At 38.0% G+C, this 17,959-nt stretch overlaps 1 long non-coding RNA gene across 1 annotated transcript; it reads right to left on the bottom strand.

The window, feature by feature from the left end:
* Positions 1 to 3,070: 3,070 nt before the first annotated feature.
* LOC120109499 lies at positions 3,071 to 16,680 on the bottom strand. The gene is made up of 3 exons (XR_005510363.1): positions 16,491 to 16,680; positions 9,112 to 9,222; positions 3,071 to 3,227 (listed from the first exon to the last, which is right to left on the bottom strand). It is a non-coding gene; the product is annotated as an uncharacterized LOC120109499 (long non-coding RNA).
* Between the last annotated feature and the right edge of the window lie 1,279 nt (positions 16,681 to 17,959).

The raw sequence follows: 17,959 nt of genomic DNA, 5'->3' as shown, positions 1-17,959 counted from the left end.
CATTCACATGGACATTATGCACCTGTACAACTAATTTTGGCCTCCAAATTCATTATTTACATTTTTGTATGAATTATTTTCTTAATGCTCCATTTTTGTAAGTAATAAGGTAACATTAAGTGCATCCTTCTCTATATTTGCTGAGGTTTTTGAAGTGGTACAAGAAGTTGGTAACAATCAAGTTGATCAGTTTGTATCAAGAAAAAACTAATATCAATAAATTTTCCTAAGATAAGTTGCACATAATAAAAAGAAAGCAAATTGTATGATAACTGATGTCATTCCACAGAAGCATCATGTCTTCATGTTTTTAAAGATTTATTTATTTATTTACATAGACTGCTTAACAATAATAGAATACAAGAGTACATGCAAATAAGTAAAAGAATATTTATTTATATATCTAATAATCTAAGAGTCCATTAATCATATGAAAATAAAATGTTTGATGGATTGAGTATTTTGCATTTATACACAACACTCAAGAAGTTTTCCGAGTATTTGGATTGACTTCGATCATGTGGCACCATGAATTTGGAGACAAGGGGGTTACCGAGTATTCATACCATAAGCTGACCTATACTAACATGGTCCTAGAATGGTACCAGTACAAGTACAGATTGGTATTGTGAACCTTATCATCAAGCATCATTCGAACCATTGGAGCTTGTTAGGTTTTTGAGTCTTACTTATAATTTTATCTTTTGTTTTAGTCCCTTTAGTCCATGTTCTACTCAGTCTAGTGTGAAAAAGATTGAATTTAAGTGATTAGTTTAGTCACATGCATAATTGTAGAGGCAAGACGGTGTCTTACGAATAAAATAGGTGCAGAATATAGTTCATATCATTGTAGCAAGAACAAGAACACTAAGCACATGGCTATTTAAGGCTTCTCCTATTAGGGTTTTATGGAAAATCAGATCCAAGGCCCTCGGAAGTGAGAATCAAACCAGTTTCAGTCAGGTACGTTTCTTTATTCCATAAGTTTCTTCACTCTTTCTTTGCATCTTGTTTTCTATTTTTTCTTTTCTACTATTCTTTCATTTTGCATGTAACAACCTAGGACCTCACCTGAAAAGACTAGCTGAATGGTTTTGTTTAGGTTCCTTGGCCCTGTATAAATACCCAATATCTCCCCAATGCATGAATAATGTGGGACTAAACATGCGCCTGTATGGGTCTTCACTTACTCCCTTAGAGTAAAGCCTAGCATTCTGTCAGGACAATGGTCCAAATCCAATCACAAAACATCATGATCAACCTGTGAGATCCACTAGTCACACATAAGCAATGAGCCGAGTCCGCTTTAATACTATTTGTAACGACCGAGGTTTTGTTTGGGTTTCTTAACCCTGTACAAGTACACAAGATCTCTCCAATGCACAACAAAAGATAGACTAAACACGCGTGCATGGGTCCTATACTGCAGTCTAGCACCACCTAATATAGGTGCTGTTAGCAGCCATCAAACAGGCCTTCCTAAAGGATCAGACTGGACTGCTGACAGGTTATCTCACCAGCATGATTTCAGCCATGCAACAGCTTTTCTAATCCCCGACACAAGTCTTCACAGCCCAGCAATCTTCTAAATAAGTCCCATATTCTTTGTGTCCCTTAACACACCACAAGATCTGCTGTCAGTTCTTTTTTGCTAACTTTATGTTTCAGATATGAAGATAATCAGAGCTGTAATCCACTTGTTGGTTTTTTCCTACTTCCAAACCCTAATCCTAAATTGCAAAGGTATCTTGAGCATCAATTTTGCTATCTGTTCACAAACATCTTGGATTCATTGACAATCTATAGTCCAGCATGGAGGAAAACGAACAAGGCAAATTCCTAATTGCGACTGCAGCAAATAAACTGCGCAAGATATATATCCCATCTCCTATGACTCAAAGAATTTAGTAACTCTCATTATCTCTGTTCTCAACAATTAGTTTTTTTTTCTTTTTTTTTGTTCTTAGAGACTACAGACCGATGTTTGTTTCAGCATCTTGCATACATGACCAGCAGTTATATGTTTCATCTTGCATATATGTTATGTTTTGAATTAATTTTCTGAATCCATCAGTTTCATATTTTAATTTTCAGATTCAATAACTTGTCATCATATTCTATTTGGTACATCGAATGTCTTTTTAATGACCAGCACTGATGCAGGACAGCCCCAGCCCCCAGGGAACCCTAATATGCAATACCAACATAAACAATTAAGAAAATTTATTTTTTTCCTTAAACAAATTTCTAAATTTTTTCGTAGCTCCTTTTCAGATGATCAAACAGATTTAAATTAAGAAAATGATTTTATGTTAACTTTGACAATTAAGCTTGCAGTATCTTAATATATGCCTAATTAATGAAAAATTAAACAAGTCTAAAATTTAATTAAGCATCCTTATTCAAACTTAATTAGACATATAATCATTATAGCAGTCTGTACAATTTTTTGAATATTTTCAAGCAAAGAACCTTTAAAAGTTCATCCCAAGCAGTATCTTACTGCTTGGTTTGGCGAGGTTCAGGGCCAGTTCAGAACCAATACGCCCTGATATGGACCAAAAGGAGTGGCACAAAGCCACAAACCCAGTTCAACATATGCAGGGGCATATTGGCCAGATAAATACAGTAAATACTGGCCAATACAAGGCCAAACACTTGGCTTTTCAATCCTTGTTAATCTAATGGTATAATGATACAAAGAAAAGAAAGCTTAAAAAGAAAAAAAGACATGGAAACCAAAAAAAACATGTGTCTATGTGTTAATAGTTTGGAGAAAAGCATGAAACCATATTATCTCAAGTTAACCCAAATGTCCCAGACAGCATAACCAGACAAGCAGATAAACATGTATGGAAAGAAATGGCAAACGTGCAACATGGAATAAGAATTCACTAATAGAGAAGTTTAATGGGCCTTACCTGCTTTAAGATTATACTGGATCAAAATAAGAAGACTATATATATGAAAAGGCAAAAGAAGCTTTTTTCCATAATCTTTGAACTAGAATAAGTCTTTCTCTTTTGTCAAAAAATATAAATCAAAAAACCGAAAGATATATTATGCTTCATGTTAGAAAAACTAATACCTTTTGTGCCAATTCCTGGATCAGCTAAATTTTGGCTCTCAGTAGCAAGGACTGATGGTGAAGAATTAATTCCAGCACCATTTTGAGCTCTTGTTTCCATTGTAAGCAATTTTGCAGAAATTCTCCTCAGATAATCATCCTGAAATATACAAAATAGGAAAAGTTGCTTACCATGGAAGTTTTTAGCTCATATTAACAGGAAAAAGGGGGGGAAAGGTAGGAATAAGCATGTGTTGGGCATGAATGAAGACACTGGAATGTAAATCGGCAAGAAATGGACTTCGACCCAGGATGCTCATGTCTCTAGCAGAATTTTTTGTAGACTTGATAGCAGCATAGTACGCCATTCTAGTTAGTACCGGTGCAAATTGAGTGTACCATACCATACCGGTATTGCACTGTTACATTTTATGGGAAGCATACTCAGTGCCGATACGCTGAACTAACCCTCTTACCAAGCATATAAAAAATGTACCAATATATTACCGGTACAGGGTCTAGTACCAAGATGGTGAACCTTGGATAGCAGTGCGTAATATTATGACCTATTGCATCTATTCCCAAATTCCATGGTAGATATCTTTCACAGCCTGATACCACTGACCATGTTGCCCTTCTGGGAAGCTTACAGCATCCCTCAACTCTTGTCCCAAACGTAAGCCAATGTTTGGTTTGTAAGCAAGTAGAAGGCTACTAAGAGATCTCATAAAATCTGGACAGGAAAAGAAAACTGATTTTCCTGCCTCTTATAATGATCACAGCCATCCCAAGGTTGCAGTTGTAGACATTCAGGCACAACTTCCAGAGAAACTCATAAACCCTATTCTTGAACAGAAGAGAGTCAATTAAGGGTAAAAAGGCAATGCAATGGTTTCAGCGTGATGATCTTAATTCCAAGTTCTTTGATGCTTCTATTAATAGATGAAAAGCTATGACTAGATTGATAAAATATAATAACCGGATGGTTTAGTTTTTGAGAGGTAGATAGCATAAAATATGCAGCACTTGATTTTTTATCAAGTATTCAATCAAATTGATTACTCAACCTCGATTGATAAACTCACATTCAAAAGAATCACTTCACCAGATTCTAACAGATGGGTTGTGCCAACAGATTCATTTGGAAATGTAAATAGGTGGTACTTCTATGCACAACTTGTTGATGAAAAATAATATATTTCATTAGTGGTTGAAGGACTGGATTCAATGATCAACCCACAAACACTAAATTAAGGAGAAGATTTCGAGTAAACTTAACTAAATATAAGTTCTAAAACCAAACATATGCAACACAACAGATCATTTAACACTCGAGGTTTGAACAATGGTATGGATCATGAATGATTAGTAACATGTAACGCATCACTTAACATTCAGTGTAGATTAAAGCATAAATGAAACATGAAAGATCAGCACGGACGATTGTAAGGATAAACAAAAAATAAATGATAAATACTGAATATCAGATCATAGGCCATGCTTCCAATAGGCAACTCACCACCATTGATAAATCGATCAAAAAAGAAAACCAATTGGCGATCTGCAATCAGAGAAGTCCTGCATTGAGACTGGTCTGTGATCCACAATATCAGAAGCCCCATCACCACAGAACATGGGGAGAGCCAATCAGAGGGGGGCCATGCTCCCCCCTACCCGATTTCAAGTGATTTCCAGTACATGTATTACATACACAAGGTCTGCCAACCACCCTCATCATGAGATGTGCCCCCCAATCACCTCCAATATCTCACAGTGGTTAGACTGTTCCAATTTCCTCTCTCTCTATCACATTATTTTGAAAAGGTTAAATTAAAAAAAAAATCATATTTTTAAAAAATTAAAATATTTCTATATTTTGGATTGGGTGTTGAGACAAATTTACAGGTGGATATTGGTGAAAGTTCCAAACTACAGAGCCCTCTTGCTCCCTCCATTTCTCTTTAGTAGGGTTGTAATCAGGTCAAACTCTAGTTGGATCCATGCTGTATCCACATCCAAACTTGATAAAGAAAAATCAAGTTTGAATTCATGTTGGGATCCATCAATTTAGAAAGCTCAAAATTCGCATCAAGCTCAATCAATAATTGTATTTGATTTAGGATTGGAGCGCATGATTTTAGTTAGACAGCTAGCAAAGGTCAACAATTCCCAAAATTACAAGGACTCCTCACAACAGTCCTCCATATATGGTGAATTTGTGGCAGATTGCAGTAGTAAAGGAGCACGACATGGGAAGTAAATGATTGGTTTTCAAAAAAAAACAATTACTTTGAGAATGTTTTTTAAGTTCCCATTGAAGTTAGATTTGATTGAAAGAGAATCAGAATATAAGTGCCACCTAGGTGTTGGGAACTGAAATGATGGTGTTGGAAAGTTAAAGAGAGCTTGTTCGAGAAAAGTATAAATCCGAACATGGAGAAAAGGAATTAATGCAACCATATATACATTCATACGGTTATCGGGTCGTTGGATTTTGATGGGGGGCAAAATGGATCGTCCTGCTCACAACAATAGGACCACCTAATTTAGCCAAATAGACCCCAACACCGATTGAGCCGGACCTCGGTCCCGCTAAAAGCCAGTCCGACCTCGGGCTCTGTCGAAGGCTCAGTTGACCTCGGCCGGATCTCTCCGCTGCCACGACTTGCAGTAACCTCCTCTGATGTTTATAATGACGTCCCGACCAAGCTCAAAGCGCCCTTATATATTCGCCGACACGCCCCGACCGAGCTCGGAGCGCCCTTTATACTCATCGACGCGCCCCGATCGAGCTTGAGGTGCCCTTATATATTCGCTAACGCATCCCGACCAAGCTCGAGGCATCCTTATATTCGCCGATGCGCCCCGACCGAGCTCGAGGCGCCCTTTATGTTCGCCGACGCGCCCCGACCGATCTCGAGGCGCCCTTTATATTCGCCAATGCGCTCCAACCGAGCTCGGGGCATCTTATCCATTAACGCGCCCCGACCCTCGAGCTCGAGGCGCTCTACTGGACGACCTCGGGACCGGAGAAGTGAGGCCGACCTCAGCAACCGCCAAGCCAACCTCTCTGAATATACGCTGTGGCCCCTCATCGAGCTCGGCCTCGCCCATGATAGCATCCTCGTGCGTGCCCACGCCCACCTACGTGGCCGTACATTACAACGTCACCGCGCCATGCTTGCTTGCTGGCTAACGACAGTGGACAACGCCATGCTGCTCCAGCCATACCCCGTCGCATCCGTCAATGCCTTATCGTTCACAGAAACGGCCTATGCCGTGCGCCTCAAGCAAGCTCTAGCTGCGCACCATCTGTCTAAAACCTATCTTCTCCCATGATGAGGACAGGTCATACCTCCGCCATCTGGACACCTCTACGGAGACTATATATAGGCCCATCAGGTAACACTAAGAGAACTTTTGGACCAACTAAGATCCACTCTAACTTGGGTGTCGAAAGGCCCTCACCGGAACCACCGGTGAGGCTTTGTGCAGGTATGCCGTCGCGCGGGAGGTGGCTCTCCTCATTCTCCGCCCCGGCCAGTAGCTCCCTCGACTCCCCTGACGTGGTCACCCTCGGGCCAAATTTGAACCACAACATATTTGAATATAGCTCAATAGTTACATCCAAGTTTGATCCAATAAGAAATTGGATCCTATATATGGAAATCGACTTCATTCCAATAAGGTTATAGAAAACTTAAATGGATCCATACCCCATTATTGTAAAATATTTAGATCAAGTTATTGAATTTTCAGATACCATTTATACACCTACTCTCTAGGATCATGTGCCTCTCTCTCTTCTTTCTCTTTATACACACTAGCCAAAGATGTTAAGCAGCTCTCTCTCTCTCTCTCTCTCGCTCACACACACACACGCACACAAACGCTCTCTCTTGGACACAAGGTGTGACTTTAGATAAACCCGGGCTCCATGACTTCATTGCATTGATAAGACTTCGAGGGAACACATGGCATTGCTTTGAAGCAAGACTTAGAAAAAAGGGACCATAAGTCCATATATGCTGGTGATTCCATTTCTACAAACTAATGTGCTTCAATTAAATATTTATTTTAAGTGTGTTTTGTTTCCAAACTATCCCTATTGGATTTTTATGCCTTATGCCTGAATTCTTAGTTTCTAGTATGATATCAATTCTATTAAACTATCTCTATTAGTGTTGCTTCTGTTTTTTTTTTTTAATTTATAAGATCTTCTCCCAAAAGGAACCTGAAGCTAGGTTTCTTATCTTCTCCTAAAACGCTTTGTTTGATTTTTCATTTTGTTGAAGCATTTCTCAGATATTGTTATCAAGCACATTTTTTCTAGGAAGTACTTTTCTTCAAAAAGTTGCAAAAGTACAATTCTTAAGCAACACCAAACATTACCCGAAAAAAGTATAACTTTTATCCCCCTTCAACCAAATACATTCCTATGGGACTTACATCCTGCTGATGTCTATCAAGCGGAAAAGAAAATAAAAGGCTAAACACCATGGTGTGCCCACATAGCAGCCGGCTAAATGAAACATCCCACACATCACCTCGAGATATGAGGTCCCACTAGAGTCTTTTACTTAATTATTCTATATTTTCTTTTCTTTTCTGCTGTAAGTTTTCAAGAAATGATACAAACTGGCTTGTTTTGGAAAGTTCAAATATGTCTGAAAGTTATAATGAAGCTTGGAGTAGGAAGAAGGTGGTTTGTAAAAGGTCATTCTTCTTCCTGTCATCATATTATTTTTTTTACGAAAAGAGCTCCCATCATAAAGACCTTCTTGAAAAATGTCATTCTTTTTCAAGAAGGTCATTCTTTTTTAGCTGCCGATGTCTATGCATTACCTCATAGAGACCTTCTCGATCTAAATAGTAGAGAACAAAGTTTTAGTTTCCTCCTTGCCTTTCATTGTTGTTAAAAACATAATATGCTGTATCGTACCACACTGGACAGTATCGGCATGCCGTACAGTGCCATACCAGTCCGATACTGGAACTGGTGGCGTACCGACACTCAGTACATCAGACGTACAGCTTACGATACCATAATGACACTATGACAATGTGGCACCGGTATAGGGTCCGGTACCAGTATAGCGAATCTTACTTAAAAACGCCTATACTGGTGAGGCCAAAGTCACCAAACCTTCATTGCTGGAGTCAACCGATTGTAGTTTTATGCTAGATCTCATTCAAAAAAGAGCTCCCCTCACTATTTATTTGATCTTTCAAGGTTGAAAGTTTTAATCCAGAGAAGAACACCATCAAGAGCAGTAGCAACACAAGTGTTCTTTTTTGCAAGCACAGCATCCCCTGGGTGTGAGGACTCAATTAGAACAGAAAGTTTGCATACAAGATCCCCTAATTTACATGTATGCTGAAATTTGAAGTCAAATTACAACTACCTTCAATTGAAGGAGAAAGCAGAAACCTGGGTACCAAATTCTCTTTTTCCAGAATTTAAATTTGAAATTGACGTAAGGAGATAGTATTCAGTGAAATTTAGATTTCAATGCTCCAGAAAGGGTTTTTCTCATGGGATATTTCCATAAAATATGGCTAGTCTCCCTGCTTGCTATTTTGCTGCAACAGCATCATACTTACCCCTAAAACCAATATAATGTTTTCCACAGCAGGACTGCTCACTGATGTGCTCAACTCAAACAAAGTTCTTAGAGATCAAAGAATGGAAAATAGTAACCTTGAAGGGGTTTCAAACATGACTCCAATGCCTTACAGTTTATCCTAGTAGAGATTGCCTGATTCGTCAAACTATTTAGACAAAGATCATATATCTTTTCAACCTTTGTCTAAGCTTTCTTAGTTAATCAGTCACCTTAACATGAGCATTTGTCATGCATATTGTACGTACAAAATTATCAGCAAACCCTGCCAGATTTTATGCATGGAATCTAATTTTCCATAAGAACTAAATAACAAGCAGGAACGGTAAATCAGGTAATGGTTTTGGATATGTCTTTACCTGGCCACTTTATCTTGCAACAAAAAGCAAAGAAAGATTGAAGAAAAGCAAATGAACAAACCTGGCTAGTAGCTGCAGCGTAAACCTTTTGCTCAAATCGAACAGCAAGTTTCTGAAAATCACTTAGACCCTCAAAGCACCTGGTGGGAAGTGTTTCTTTAGAGAGCTGATTCTGTGCATTTAAAGAAAAAATAGAATTAATTGATCAAAACATTATGCAGAAGCTACAGGTGGCTGAAAAAATTATCAACAAAAATTAATGAAGAAAATTTTAATCTGTAAAAAGGACATGATGAACATCAGAAAATATTGAAGAAAATTGATTTTATACTGATCTAACAGTCAGGAAAAGTGACATAATGTCTTCTAAAGAGTATAGCATTCCTACTTTCCTAGTATATTGGCGTGGAAAATCTGCACAGGGGAAAAAGAAAAAAATACAAGTAATTACGCATCCTTGTGAGTGTAAACATATTGACCTAAATCACCAGATCAACATGTTTATACTAGTTGCTTGCAGCTACCCTGGAATCTGGACCAATATGTAAAATGCATTCAATATCGAAACTTGCTGATAAAGGAAAACAATAAAACAAACTGTGTCATCTTTTAGCAGTATCATAAATCAAAGAAGTAGCAACACTTAACCATAAGCAACACGTATTCAAGCAACTGCCTATACTAGTGAGATGTCTATTACCTTATATATGTGATAACCAAAAAGCCTTACCACATATAAGCAGGGTCAGGCCTTATGCATTCTTCACCCTTCAAATGTTAGAATGAAAAACCATAGGGAGAAAAACAATGTATAATCTTCCTCCCAATTTTCTCAGGCTTCACATTGACAAACAAACAACCAGAAGTTATCATCATAGTGATTCCACAAATTTTAATTGCATATAACTACAATACAGAGCTTGAGTTCTTGGTTTCAGTTTCAACTAGACCAAATGAGTTCCAGCTTGAACAATTTTCAATTGAAAATTACTGAAACATAGAATGGTCAATTAGAACAAGAAAAGATGTCAGATGGACAAATAATAAAAATAAGTAAGCTAGATATCATCATAACGCATATTCTATTTATCAGGAACTTTGGGTGTATTTTTTCAGTAGCTTCAAGCATAAACATATGTAAGATGTCAAATAAAAGATTCCCCTTAAAGTGTAAGTTTATTATTTGATCACATATTGACTCATCAACAATGAAATGCCTAAGTTTCACCATAAATGGGCATATGTCAAAAAGTTTACGTAAATCTGTATCTCCTTGCAATGTAATAATGCAGTGCTCCCATATCTTCTGAAAACTGCTTCTGAACATTTAAAAGATGAGAGCAAAAATTTGGCATACGTACTTCATATACAGCATACACTATGGATTTGGCCCCATCATTTTCTGCCAAAACTGCAAAACTAGCCTCAATTCAGTTCAGTTTTGGAGTTTTGAAAAAGAATCCCAGTCGTTCTGTATTATCTTAGAAAGTGATATACCTCATTCTATAACACTGTAGCTCATAAACAGTGACATGCTTCATCCTGAGCTGGTCCTAGATTCACCAGAAGTTCACCCTAACATCCTCATCTCTAGTGCATTTTCATATGCCTAAACCTTATTTGATGCCCATCAATCTAAAAAATACAACATAATCCGCATCATGCTATATTTATATCATCTTTGATGGGAATTAAAATAGGGTTAGACCAGACATGGATGTCGCATCTGAGAAAATCGACATATCGACAGGTAGGAGATTCTGATTAATTTCACAGATGATGGTAGCAACAATTTCTCTAGCTTAATGACCAAATCACAGATAACATGAAGATCCACTTTGCTATAGACGAAAGAAGAGAGAAAAAAAAATAAATTCGTTTTCTCATCTTCAAAAACTACAACACTATAACAGAATTCTCCATGAATATTCAATGTGAGATCCATGACCTTTCCTAATTAGGGTATGGATCATGATATATCGAAGCCTCCCTTATCCCTGTACAATTGTAAATATAATGATCCTGAATTCATAAACTTGACAAAAGAAAGGAAAGAGGGGGGAGTCTATCCAAGACACTCTTCCTATAAAGACAGATCAATGGGCTCCAAGTGCATTGAGGAATACATGTGACATCTTAACACTAGTATAGATATAATCATATAATCCTAATTGTTAGAGCATCAAAAGAATTAAATGATAAGTATTTATAATCATGGAGTACTTTGTTACTTGCTTGTTCCTTAAACTCTCTTTCATGAGACAACCACACCATACACCTTTTGCCTAATACTTCTGCACAGTTTGTGCATGGTACACTGTGTCGATCGGTACTAATGCATACCTACTGTACCATACCATACCAGTACCAACTAATATATAGTATGGGGGCCATACCGAGTTTCGGTACGCTAAACCAACCGCCATAATAGGCGCACCAGCATTGTACTAGGATGGTACCAGTATGGAGAGCGAACCTTCTATTTTTACAGTGTTGTGTCCCACAAGATACTTGATACGCCAAACTAACCCTCATATCAAGTGTACCGATACTATATTAGGATGGTATTAATATGGGGTTCGATACCATGACGGCTAACCTTGCTTCTATCTTTACAATGTTGCATCCCACAAGATACCAATCCACTATCCTGCAAAGTTACAACCTGGATTCCAACTGAAATCTCACCCATTCTCCTAAGCAAGAGTCAGTAAGGATTCTCCATTGCACATAAACTCCGCCTCACTGTAGCGCAAATTAAGAACAACCTCTCAACGCTTTTCAGAATGTCATAATAGAATACCTTTCTGCACACCATGAGTGGCTATTGGACCCTCTTCTACAAGGCAAATTAGATCATTTTGAGCACAAAGTGCTAAACTAGCACATAAGTGCATGATCATCCTATCTTCTATCATAAGAACACAACAAGAGGTGTGGTTATTTTTAGCTAGGTGGACAAATATTTTTTTTTTTGGTGACAACGACAATTCATATGGCTCTAATGTGGGTACAGCTAGCCAAATGAGGCAACTCAGTCTGCTGCTCTGTTCGCCTCCTGAAACACATATGCTGCCTGAAAGGATCCCCACTCCTAGACCAGTCTGCGGGTCTCGCGGATCAACGGGTGACCATCCCCATATCTATCTGCTCTCCGTACCCAATCAATCACCATGGATGAGTCTCCCTTGAGGCACACACAATCGGCACCAGGTACACGCTTCGCATAAGAGATACCCTCCCAGGCTACAGTTATATATATCCATGGCAACCACATATATATATCCATATCTTTCAGCTTGCAGACATGTGACATATTCTTACACATATATATATCCATGGCAACCACAAATGTCCAAGTAAAATTGCATGGCATAACTAAGAAGTACTTCATGTAACTACCAGACTAGCATCTAAATCATGGATGGCATGATGATATCAGATATCAAGCAAGTTTTAGGCATACAATCTAGGATATCAAGATCACTCTAGTGAAAAGATCATGCAATAAAACTTATTAGGTTGCTCTACAGGTCATGGAAAAGCTTAATAGGTGGTTATCAGTCAAAATTTAAAAGAAGGTCCTCAACCACAAGGCTCCCACCACTGTGGAATTTGGGGAGGTTCAGATGCATGTAACCTTAGCCCTATGTGCTGAGAGGCTATTTCCATGTTTTGAACCCATGACACCCAAGTCATAGTGCAGCAACCTTACCATTGCACCAATACCCGCCCTCTAGGTGGTTGTTAGTCAAAAAGCCATAAATAAGTCATGTTTCTCCAGCTTGAAACCACATCAAAAAATTTTCCAAGTTGTATATAAGATGGTTCAGTAATATCTTAGCAACAGCAACCTAAGCATTTGTTGCTTCTAACGTATAGAGGTATGTGAGACATTTGATAGGTCATAACAAGAATGTCATACTCATGAGATCATCATGAAGTAATATCTTAAAGACTTGATTTAATTAACAAGCCAATAAAATATAATCATTGATGGAGCGAGTAAGAAAAATCGATGAGGTATCCATACCAGCCAGCACGTTTACATAAACACAATAGTTTTGTAGGAGATGTTAGCATATGATATATTCTCTTCAATTAACCTACGATGTTGATACAGTGCCCATTTCATCTACTATTTTAAACATATAAAAATACAAACAATCACAACATGTGTGATAAAAATTACAGGGAAAGATACAACCATTTTCACACTAATTTACCTATTCGAATAGTTGTATGCATAATAATGGTACTCCGGAAAGCTCTTATAATAGACATATTATGGGAAGGTCATTGGCTAAAACTTATCTAGACTTTTAACATCTTGCCTAATACAGAATGATGTTTGTTTGTCATTATCATAACCAATTTGTAAATCAAAATTCCATATCCTCTATAAGATAGAACTGACCATCTATAGTAGTGGCTACACAAGATGGTGGACTTATGAATTGCGTTGTATAAACATGCACTTAAGTGTACACATCAACATGTAACAACATAAATGGATATAGCACCTTTCAAGAAGAAAGTGCAATATAGGTAGAAATTTTAACCTTAGCAGCATGTGGTCTCCAAATGTCCAGCATGTAGATAGGAGTAGAGCCAGGGGACATGGCGGGAGAGGGGCATGGCACCCCAAAATTTTGGGGTTCCTTTTGATTCCCTTATGGTAAGTACAAGTGCAAATATTGGTGTTGGCCCCACTCCACTCATAAAATTGGTGGAAATTTGTTATCCCACTACCATGAGAAAATTGGCCCCTCCTAGTTACTCTATCTTCTCTCATCCTTATGTCATAATTAATTTTAATTAGAAAAACCATGCAATAAATCTCCATCGAAACCTCCTAAAAACTTTGTAGTCTATAATATATTAATCCATACCCTCTTTTTTCTCTGTAATCAAATAAAGGAAGAAAAAGATATCTTTGCCAGTATTTCACATCTCCACAACTCCATCCAAACCAATTGCCCTCTTTTAGCTCCTCTCTGTATAAATGTCTATCTCTATATCAACTAATTTTTAAAAAAAAAATTGTTTAAAGCTAGACAAGACAGAAGTTCAAATGGCACGAGAGAGCAGAAAACAAAATCTATCCCAAGTGGGAAGGCAGTGAGGGTGAGGAAGAGGCCTTTCCCTTGACTGCTTCAATGTTGTCGAGCCGGAATTGGTACTAAAAGACGATCCTATTTGGCTTTCTTATTTTCATGCCTATTCAGTGGCCAAGATGATCTCCTCGCAAGAAGTATAATGTTTCATTTATTCCTTAAACTTATTTGGTCATAACCAATGACTGTTTTTTTTCTTGCTCAGTTATTTATTTCCATCAAATGTATCGTTCTTTTATGATTATTTGTTTAAGGGCTCTTTGGATGCTTCAATAAATAATCCATGGATTGTTCCTCTACAAGGTTACCATTAAGTATTAATTATTTCATGGGAGGGAAGAATCTTTTCTAATATGGAAAGTTAAGATTACAAAACTCAAGAAAAATTATGACAGTGGAAACCGCCTTTTAAATGGAATCCGGTATTCTATATTTTCTGGATTACAATCTCCGAAGACCAAGGAAGGGCTCTTCCTCATTGATTTTCTTCTCTCCAATCACTATCCATTCCCTTATCTTCAGCTAAATGGAGAACTTATCCTAGAACATCCTATGCCTGCACTTCCAAACAGAGCTTAATTCTTCTCTTCTTCCATGTACTGGTGTCTAATAATAATTGTTTGATTGTGAAGAATGTTTGCTTCGATTAGGATCATAATCTTAGAGAGAGCACTTTAAATAGATTTTGCTTTGCTGTTGATTAATGATGTAATCTGTTAGCAAATAGACAAATCTTTGTTTGTACTTTATCACATTAAAAAATAAATAATATGATCATTAAAATTTCACAATTTGAAAAAATACTTTATATAAATATGGTAAGATTTTACTCCAAATCATCGCAAATTCAATTCTTTTTCTAGCATCTATAAACTTACTTGTTCTTCTTAAATCCATGATTTTTTTAATACTGCACTATGGAATTGGGCCTAAATCATCATGATTTGAATATCATATGAATACTAAAATAGATGTGTCAAAGCATTATTATTAGTAGACATGGCAGGAACTGACAATCTAACCTTGCCTCCTTCCCCGAGGCAAAATCTTGGCTTTCCCCCTGTATATGACAAAGCAAGTTTTTCAAAGAAGATTTGCCTATGTGCTTCTTGAAAAGGATTATTAAATAAACAGAAGTAATACAGAATTTACTCTAGAATCCTAACATGGATCCCTTCAAGAGTATAACCTTGTCCACAGGGTTCTAAAATAGGGTCTTTCATATAGCTTAAATAGGGTCTTTCACATCCCTTATCCTTCTTTAATTTTTCTACTGACATTTTATGCATTTGATGAACCTATACATGCAGCTGTTATCATAAACAGCACAAAACAACTTCTCATAACAAAGGGAAAAGGGACAGGTCAAATTGATAACTCGTGGTTGATTTTCAGAACCATCCACTTTGCCATGAGCGTTGCCGTTAAGTTTTTGAACAAAGTGCGAGCGGCTCCCGCACCGAGGCGGGTTTGTAGGTCTCGGAGTCTCGGTTTTATAGAATCGGAGCAAGCACCAACAAAGAATAGGTTGAATGAACCGGACACCGTACCTCACCCGAAATCCCGCTGCAAAAAAAAAGGAAAGCACCTGCAGCGTACAAGCGGAGGAGTTTTTAGGTAGTCTTTCCCTATTTTCGAGCTTGGTTGGTTAGCTCCTTTCGTACTTGTATTGTATTTGCTTTTCGTTGACTAGCAGAATCAACGCTTGAGCCTACCTTCGCACACCTCCGTTACTCTTTAGGAAGCATCCGCCCCAGATAAACTACCCACCTCGCAGTGTCCCACCCACCCACCCACCCCCCGAATGATCGGTGTGGCGGTTAGGCATCCTTAGACGAAAGAGTGGTCTTTCAGGATTGGTCGTTGTGTGTCACCACCTCCCATTGACAAGGGTTTAAGAATACTGGAAGCAAACACAAAGATGGCGAAAAACAAGTCTTCGCCTTTCGCTGAAAAGCCCTAATGGGTCTTCTTCTTTTTTTTTTCGTTTTTTTCCATGTCCATGCTCTACTTCAACACTATCTGCCCACCCCTCGAAAAATAAACCATATTATCCCAGACCACCCTCACCAAAACCACAACAGAATCAATGTCACAATTTCATTCATAAGGGCGCTACTAATCAATCAAAAAAAAAATTAGAAACAGGAAGACAAACCACAAATAAAAGGAATCAAGGACCGAATTATGGAAAGAAGAAGGGAGGGGCAAAAAAGATTTCGAGATCAACATTAAACCATCCATCATAAATCCCTAGCAGGGAAACAAATAAATCGAAAGATAAATATCGAAACCAAAGGAAGAGACAGGAGGTTTCGCTCACATCTTGCCGACGACCCTCTGCCGCGACTCGGCGTTGAGGTCGGACCTCCAGTCGGCGGGGCGAGCGTCCGCGCGGGCGGAGCCCTCCACCCTGGAAGGATTCCGAGTGCTCCCTTCCATGGGAGTGAACCGGGGTTGAAAGAAGCTCTCAGTCGGGAGAAGTAGAGAAAGGAGAAGCGAAAGCCCCTCTCCCTCTCTCAACGAGTTTGGAAGACGGACGAGACGAGGGGGTGTCCTATTTATAGGAGGAGAGCAGGACGGCGGTTTTAAAATTTGGGCGTGGGGAAACGCGTTTTGGGACCAAGGAAAGGACGCCCTAGTAGGGATTGGGGAACCGTGAGAATCATGTGTGATGGAGTCCGGGTCACGCGCGCATTCAGTACAAGAAAGTTGTGAGTCTAAAATTTAAGCGAAGTCCCTCTCTGATAATTTTTTATTTTTAGGCCACCTTATGTTGCTTGCGATGCCTAAGTGACGTGAAATAAAAGATCTGTAATTGTTAGGGCTGTTCTATCTGAATATTGCCATTATTGTGCACTTATTTTCCATTATAATGGCCAACAATGCATGTTATACTGCTACTAATGTCATATTGGAAAATTTTAGGTGGGCACTCACTTTAATACTAGAGAGTTTAATACCTTGATAGTGTCTTGTCATGAATACTTTGTAGTCAAGCGAAATTTGTTAGTTATCCTGGAGAATATGTGAAATGCAAGATTTTTTTTTCTACCAATATCTCATTTTGCATCAATATTAGAGTCCCACCAATACGATATAGCCAATGTATATATAATTATATTTTCTATAAGTTTTATTAAATAAATTGTTTAATTAATGAAACTCAAAAGTAATGTTTAAAACTAGTTGATAATCCTAAGTTACCTTTTATTTTGGTTGTCATTTAATAACTCGATCCCAAGTTAGATCTCCGAGAATTTGGGCTTCCCCGAAACTTTCTGACATATCGGCAGAGATAGATTAAAATCTCGATGTATCTTAAAATCTCGATGCATTTTAGTCTCAGACACTCACTCGGATGATGAATATCATAGGATCTAAGAATCTTGGTGAAATGTGAAACTCGTAACAAGTCCTTGGCTAGTTATTTAATTACATTCACTCTTTGTTTTTTCATCTTGACTTTGTAGTCCTTTGAAGTGGAAAATTAAGATTTTTTGACTCTTTTTTGTGCTAAGAATCTTTAATTTCCGAAACTGCTCCAAGTTTATTTCGATAATAAAAGGAGATCATTATCTAGCCAATGTGCACTTAAGTTCCATTAAGACAGTAAGTAGCACTCCGCATGGCTTCTAGCATCATCTGTCTTAATAAAGTTTGAAGTAGGCTTGACATTGTCCAAGAAACGTGTGAAATGAAAACAAAGTCCTTGACTAACACTTCAATTATATTTTGGGCCACTTTATTTTTTTCCATATTGAGATCTGCAAATGATTTGCGTTCTCTATA

This window comes from Phoenix dactylifera, unplaced genomic scaffold (genome assembly GCF_009389715.1).
Source record: "Phoenix dactylifera cultivar Barhee BC4 unplaced genomic scaffold, palm_55x_up_171113_PBpolish2nd_filt_p 002293F, whole genome shotgun sequence".
Taxonomy (NCBI): domain Eukaryota; kingdom Viridiplantae; phylum Streptophyta; class Magnoliopsida; order Arecales; family Arecaceae; genus Phoenix; species Phoenix dactylifera.
The sequence above is the reverse complement of the archived record's forward strand: the minus strand, read 5'-3'. Positions and strand labels throughout refer to the sequence as shown.